Genomic DNA, 7,509 nt, shown 5'->3' with positions numbered 1-7,509 from the left:
TAGGGTGTAGGGGCTAGGGTGCTGTGTAGGGACTGATGTAGGGGCTAGGGTGCCATTTGGGACACAGCCAGGAAATGTGAGGGAAGTCCTCTTCTTCATCACAGACAGCATCAATGTCCACTGAGCAGGATGACGAACACAAAGCAAAAGGTTCTAGCAAAGAAGGCATCTCTCCAACCTCTTCTGGCATCAATCCTTATCTAGTTCACTGAGAAACACGTTTTCCACCGCCCGTTTCCTTAGGAAGGGAGGAGGGTGAGGATGGGGGGAAGAGAGAGAGGGGGGAGCAACAAGTGTAGAGGATCAAGTGGCTTCTTTTTATTTATTTCAAATCAGCACAGTGCATTTCTCCTCTGAACGGGGGCTGCATCCCAACCTCCTCGATGCCCTTCTGTCCTCGCGGTCACTGATCACTGAGGCTGCGTTTACAAAGACAGCACAATTCTGTTCTGTTGCCCATTTACTGGGAAAAGAACTGATCTGATTGGTCAAAAGGCCCAATTAGTGGAAAAAGATCTGAATTGGGCTACCTGTGTAGATGCAGCTAACGGGGTTAGGAAGGATGGATGACAGGTTTCCAACAAGCATGCTTTCAGTTTAGACCAGTGCTCTCAACTAGGAAAGGAGACAAGGACAGGAGGACACCACCCACTCAACTAAATGGAAGGCCTCCTTAGTCCTCAACGCCGGTTCACTCCACAGCCGTAGATCCTTCAGTCTGTCTGTTATCAAGATCTCAACCCCCCCCCTCCCACAAAAGGTCTCTTAACCCTCCCAGGGGGCTGGGCTGCCCAATCAGATCATCCGGTTGCGTTTATGGGTGGGGGAGTCTGTAATGACGTCATTGCACTGGGCGGAGCTGCGTTTCCCTGGGGTTAGCGTCCAGGTGCAGGGCCATCTCCTCGGAGATGAAAGTGTTCAGGTCCACATCATGGAGACCGTTACGCCGACGCCCCTGACCGGGGTCGACCCACCCCACCGCCAGCAGCACCCCCACGTGGGTGGGAGAGCCTGGGGTACCGGAACGAACACTGATGCTGGCCATAGCCCCACTTAGACCTGGAGAGGACAGATTGGAGGGGGGAAGAAAACACCACCACAAGGTCAAACTCAGTCATCGAACCCTGACTCAGAGAAAACATGAAAAACAAAAAGGAAGTCTAGGATGCATTCAGGCCCTGGGGCACAACGGTACATCCCCAAATGGCATCGTATTCCCTATATAATCTCTACTTTGGAGCAGGGTCCATAGGGCTCTGGGTCAACAAGGTAGTGAGCTGTGAAGGGCAGGGATGGGGAACTGGCTGCCCGCGGGCCACATGAGGTCCTCGGGATCAAAAGTTTTTTTTTTATATATATATATATAAAAATAAAAAAACTTTTGGAACTCAATCGTGGACTCAACTAGAGGTCGACAGATTAATCGGAAAGGCAGACTAATTAGGGCCGATTTCAAGTTTTCGTAATCGGAACTAGGTATTTTTGGACGATTTATTATATAATTATTTTTACACCTTTATTTCATCTTTATTTAACTAGGCAAGTCAGTTAAGAACACATTCTTATTTTCAATGACGGCCTGGGAACAGTGGGTTAACCGCCTCGTTCTGTAACGTAACAAAAAGTGGGTTTGGGGGGGGGGGGGAATTAGGGGGTCTGAAAAGTTTAAAATGCACTGTATCTGTATTTACTGTGCAGTGCTTTGTGCCCTCTGACCCTAACCACTAGAAATAGATGTGTATTTACTGTGCAGTGCTATGTGCCCTCTGACCCTAACACTAAGGTACGTCACTGGGGCCGAGCTCCCTGCCATCCAGGACCTCTATACTAGACGGTGTCATTTCAAGGTTGTTGTTTTTTTACTATGTTCTACATTGTAGAATAGTGAAGACATCAAAACTACGAAATAACACATGGAATCATGTAGTAACCAAAAGTTTTATACAAATAAAAATATATTTTAAACTTGAGATTTTTCAAATAGTCACACCTTGATGACAGATTTTGCACACGTTTGGCAATATCTCAACCAGCTTCACCCAGAATGCTTTTCCAACCGTCTTGAAGGAGTTCCCACATATGCTACGCATTTGTTGGCTGCTTTTTCCTTCACTCTGTGGTCTGACTCATCCCAAACCATCTCAATTTGGTTGAAGTCAGGGGATTGTGGAGGCCAGGTCATCTGATGCAGCACTCCATCGCTCTTCTTCTTGGTCAAATAGTCCTTACACAGCCTGTGTTGGGTGTGTTGTGTTGGGTCATTGTCCTGTTGAAAAACAGCCCAAACCAAAATAGTCCCACTAAGCCCAAACCAGATGGGATGGCGTATCGCTGCAGAATGCTGTGGTAGCCATGCTGTTTAAGTGTGCCTTGAATTTGAAATAAATCACAGACAATGTCACCAGCAAAGCACCCCCACACCACAACACCTCCTCCTCCATGCTTTACGGTGTGAAATGCACATACGGAGATCATCCGTTCACCCACACAGCAAACACAAGACACAGCGGTTAGAACCAAAAATCTCCAATTTGGACTCCAGACCAAAAGGACAAATTTCCACTAGTCTAATGTCCATTGCTCGTGTTTCTTTGCCCAAGCAAGTCTCTTCTTACTGGTGTCATTTAGTAGTGGTTTCTTTGCAGCAATTCAACCATGGCGGCTGATTCACAGTCGCCTCTGAACGGTTGATGTTGAGATGCGTCCGTTACTTGAACTCTGTGAAGCATTTATTTGGGCTGCAATGTCTGAGGCTGGTAACTGTAATGAACTTATCCTCTGCAGCAGAGGTAACTCAGGGTCTTCCATTCCTGTGACGGTCCCCATGACAGCCAGTTTCATCATAGAGCTTGATGGTTTTTGTGACTGCACTTGAAGAAACTCTAAAAGTTCTTGACATTTCCCATATTGACTGACCTTCATGTCTTAAAGTAATGATGGACTGTTGTTTCTCTTTGCTTATTTGAGTTGATCTTGACATAATATGGACTTGGTCTTTTACCAAATATCTTCTGTATACCTTGTCACAAAACAAATGATTGGCTCAAATGCATTAAGGGAAGAAATTCCACAAATGTATGCGTAAGGCACACCTGTTAATTGAAATGCATTCCAGGTGACTGCCTCATGAAGCTGGTTGAGAGAATGCCAAGAGTGTGTAAAGCTGTTATCAAGGCAAAGGGTAGCTAATTTCAAGAACCTCAAACATAAAATATATTTTGATTTGTTTAACACAATTCCTTAATGTGTTATTTCATAGTTTTGATGTCTTCACTATTATACTACAATGTAGAAAATAGTAAAAATAAAGAAAAACCCCTTTGAAGAGTAGGTGTTCTAAACCTTTTGACGGGTAGTGTAACTTCCCCATTTTTTTTAACCATAAAGTATAGCTCAGTACTCAAATGTTTGATTTTATACAGTAATTTTTGCTCTCCTTTATCAAGGCTGTCAATTTTAGACCCCACTGTATATTTGTGTATTTACCATGCAGTGCGATGGCCTCTCTGAAGGGCTGGAGGTCAGCCTCCACAGAGGAGTCTGTCTCAGGGGCCGGGGGAGGCCGGTTAGGGGAGACCACGGTCAGTCTGTGTCCTGGGGTGAGGGTGGCTCTGGAGGTCCGGGGGGGTGGGGCCCGGCCACACAGGAAGCTGATGAGGTCCTCTCGCGGATGGTTCTCCTCCTTTTCTTCACCCAGGCCAGCACATCCTTGTTGCGACGCTGGTGGCCGATCTGTATACCTAGGTCGTAGCTACGCTGGTGGGCCTCCACAGACTCTGTGTGGTGGGAGGCAGAAAGAGAAAGGAATGTGTGTGACATTGAGTGAGAAAGTATGAAAGTGTGTGTGTGTGTGTGTGTGTGAGAGAAAGAGAGAATGTGTGATGAGACTTGAAGGTTCCTTTGTGTGAAACCTGTGACTAACAGTTGACGGTTCACTATAGAACTATAGGCAGGCAGCCCCCCCCCCCCCTTCCAGAGGTTGCCAGTCAGACAGCACAGATGCTGGAATCATGATCCTGGAGGGCCACAGGGTATGGAGGCTTTTGTCCTAGTCCAGCACTAACACACACGATTCAACTATCCACAGGGACTCTTGACGATCAGCTGAATCAGATGTGTTAGTGCTGAACTGGAACTAGCCGTTGAACATGACTCTGTTCCAATGCACAGTTATTGGACCGAGGCGTCTTCTGTACAGGGGAGTTTTGATAAGAACCTTGGCGAACATTAACATGCATCACTTGAGGTAAGGTCTGTATGCTTCCAAAACTATATATCTTTCCTATCAGCAAGAAATTATTTTCAAAAAACAAATAGGTAAAATGGATACACACCTTTATAGGGTTAGGGTTCCCACAGGGCCATATCTCCATGTTACAGAGGCCATCACCTGTGCTAATTAGCTATGTGCTCCGAAACACCTGAGAAGCATAACTCGGAAGTGCAGCACAAGTGTAGTTTCATATGATGAGGCACCCATAGATGTGTGGATCTGTAACTGCTACAGTAAGTATATATTTTTTTTCTCTCTCACTGATGAAAGATAAAGGGCCATATGTTTCGACAGCCGTATCCAAGCGATGATTATTGACTTTTCCAAACCTTAAAAAATACAGTGTCGGGATTGTAGTTCACATGAGCCAGTTGTTGGCGAAGGTGGTGGCTGAAAACCGTAGGGAGAAGGCAGAATACCGACTAGAGTTTGACAGTTAGGCTGCACACCCTGCTGTGCTCTCCAGGACCACAACGCGACAGGACAGCTGTAAATGGCGAGATGGTCAATACTCAGGTGACAAGAAGAGGCCCTTGATTGTTTTACAAGTTTCTATCTACTAATCAATACATGTCCTGTTTACAACAGAATGACAAAGAAAGCCTGGACTTTGATGATGAGCCTTTAGCTCTGTCCCGACAACCCTTTACCGCTTCTGAAGTGGAGGCCAAGTTTTTAGGCTCTGTCCCAACAACCCTTTACCGAGTCTTCTGAGCCCTACCCCTTGGTAGGCCAAGTCTTTAGGCTCTGTCCCAACAACCCTTTACCGAGTCTTCTGAAGTACCCTACCCCTGTGGTAGGCCAAGTATCTTTAGGCTCTGTCCCAACAACCCTTTACCGAGTCTTCTGAGTACCCTTGTGGTAGGCCAAGTATCTTTAGCTCTGTCCCGACAACCCTTTACCGAGTCTTCTGAAGTACCCTACCCCTGTGGTAGGCCAAGTATCTTGACAACTACAATGCAAATCAATACATGCTTAGACCACAGCAGAACAATAATGAAAAGCCTATAGACTGTTACGATGATCCTATACTGTTGTGAAAGCAAGTTAGAAGACAAGAAACTGAAAACACTTTGAGTGTCCCTGACACCTACCTTTGTACAGGTTGGTCACGGCTGTGGCCGCGTTCTGAAACGGCACCCACAAAGAAAGCCCCCCCTGTTGGTGACATACTCGGTCTGTCGAGACAACACACCACCAAAGACATTACAGTTTTGTTGGAATTTCCTACTAAGACAGATAGCCTGGTTGACAACAGTTTACATAAATAGCTTGGTTGACAGTTTACATAAATAGCAAGTTAGGCGCCAATTAATTGTACAGTATTCCCACTTTAGTAGTACATGATACAAGGCAACACATGAGACTGAAAGCGTCTTGATTACAGGGGAGCGTTTTTATTCGCCATTTTGTCTTGCATCTAGAGTTGCAGGCGGGCTTTGGAATACAAATAACTGTCAGCCAGCACTAGATGGCCAACTCGACAGTTTATGAGCACGAGTGCATAACGCACCAACTAAAATTGCCCTTTCAGCAGGAAAGTTGCAGTCGTATATTATAAATACTTGATACCTTAGTAACTAAAGAAACTACGGTTAACGATAGATATACTGAACTATGAGAAGCGTTACAGTAGCGGTTAAGAATTCTCAATAACCCCAAAAGCCAATAGTAAATCTTCGCCATTTTGTTTAAATTTTCAGTTATGCACTGTTATAACAACTCGGGTTATTCGTTGATTTGTAGACATAAAACCAAAACGGATATTACAAAACGTTCATGCATACCTATGGTAAGTAATATTAGCCCCAAATACACCTAACAAAAAGGCAACACTGAAAGATACAATCTGTCACAAGGGAATGTCGCGCAGCGATGATTGTTGTTTCCGTCGCCATTTTGTTTCTCTGATACTTGTTCACTGACATTTGGTCGGACTCGCAGTTTCTCTAACCAGATGGTTAACTCTGGTAACAGTATAAGCCATATTAGTAAAACAAAAAAGACTGGATGAGATAGCTATTCAACTAACTTAACTAGCCAAAAAGTGTGTTGGCTGGTTATGTTGCTTAGCAGTTATCGTTAACTAGCTATAGACGATAGACGTTTTGGCGAACAACAACCAGAGAAAACTACTGTAACGTTCAAGATATCTTTTCATGAAACAAAAACTACATTTAGGTGTTCTGATTTACTAAACACACACAAAAGAGCAAACTATAATTACGGGATGTCTTGACTTAAGATGGCAAACCGTTGCTACAGTACAGTAGCTAGCTAACCAGCTGATCAGCTGGTAAACTGGCTACTAGCTAGTTGGCTACTAGCTAAATGGCTACTAGCTAGTTGGCTACTAGCTAAATGGCTACTAGCTAGTTGGCTACCAGCTAGTTGGCTAACATGAGCTACTTCCCACCGCCACTAACAGTGACTGAGTAGCATAGCAAAGCTCAGTAACAAGGCGCAGGGGTGGCATCCGAATAAACGGTAGTTCTGGTCTTGTCTCGGACCTTTGTAGAGCTGAGCCACGGCAGTGGCGGAATTCTGGAAGAGATGCCATAATTTATCCTGGTCGTTATCGGCCTCCTCCTCGTTTGACTCTCTTTGCTCCGCTTCGGCCAAACACTGCCGCTCCCATTTTGAGAACCAATGTTCGGGTCCGTGTTCCTGAATCTCCGGGTCTCCTTCTTTCTTCTTCTCCTCCATTTACACCGTTAAAACCCTCGGGTAGATTACAACTTTAGTATGTCGATTAATAAATTACTTGGCGATGCGAATAAATGTCCGTTAGGGAATTCATTAATTTTGTTATGACTTAATAGCTGTTTCTCAAACCGACTACTCCGGTCTGAAAAGACTCTTCAACTAGTTTTTTGACGTTGCCGACGTCCGCCTATATAAAAGTCATACTACCGTGTTGTCGTTTCTACTCCGCCCCTATTCCAATCAGTGATTGGTCAGTATGGCTCTGGGTCGTGGCTTCAGGTTTGTGCTGATGATTTCAGTGGACCACAGAAACATCTGTCATAGAAATGACGTAAAGGAACGCCACGAAAATTCTTAGCTACTTAAAGCTTGTGTGAGAAGTAAAAAAGCTGTGGTTTTGGGTTTACACTAGAATTTATAGCCATTCAAAATTTATGGAAGCCCATTCCTGCCACCAAAAACATTTTGAAATGTTAATACTATCGAAACATTTAGAGCTACTAGCTAAAAAAAATTTTAGGTACTTATCT

At 44.6% G+C, this 7,509-nt stretch overlaps 1 pseudogene; it reads right to left on the bottom strand.

Moving 5' to 3' along the window:
• Positions 1–296: 296 nt before the first annotated feature.
• On the bottom strand, positions 297–7,153 carry LOC135536972 (HUWE1-associated protein modifying stress responses-like; annotated as a pseudogene).
• Positions 7,154–7,509: the final 356 nt, after the last annotated feature.

The sequence above is a fragment of the Oncorhynchus masou genome, unplaced genomic scaffold, assembly GCF_036934945.1.
Source record: "Oncorhynchus masou masou isolate Uvic2021 unplaced genomic scaffold, UVic_Omas_1.1 unplaced_scaffold_690, whole genome shotgun sequence".
NCBI lineage: Eukaryota > Metazoa > Chordata > Actinopteri > Salmoniformes > Salmonidae > Oncorhynchus > Oncorhynchus masou.
Note: the sequence above shows the minus strand (reverse complement) of the source record. Positions and strands in the feature narration are given on the sequence as shown.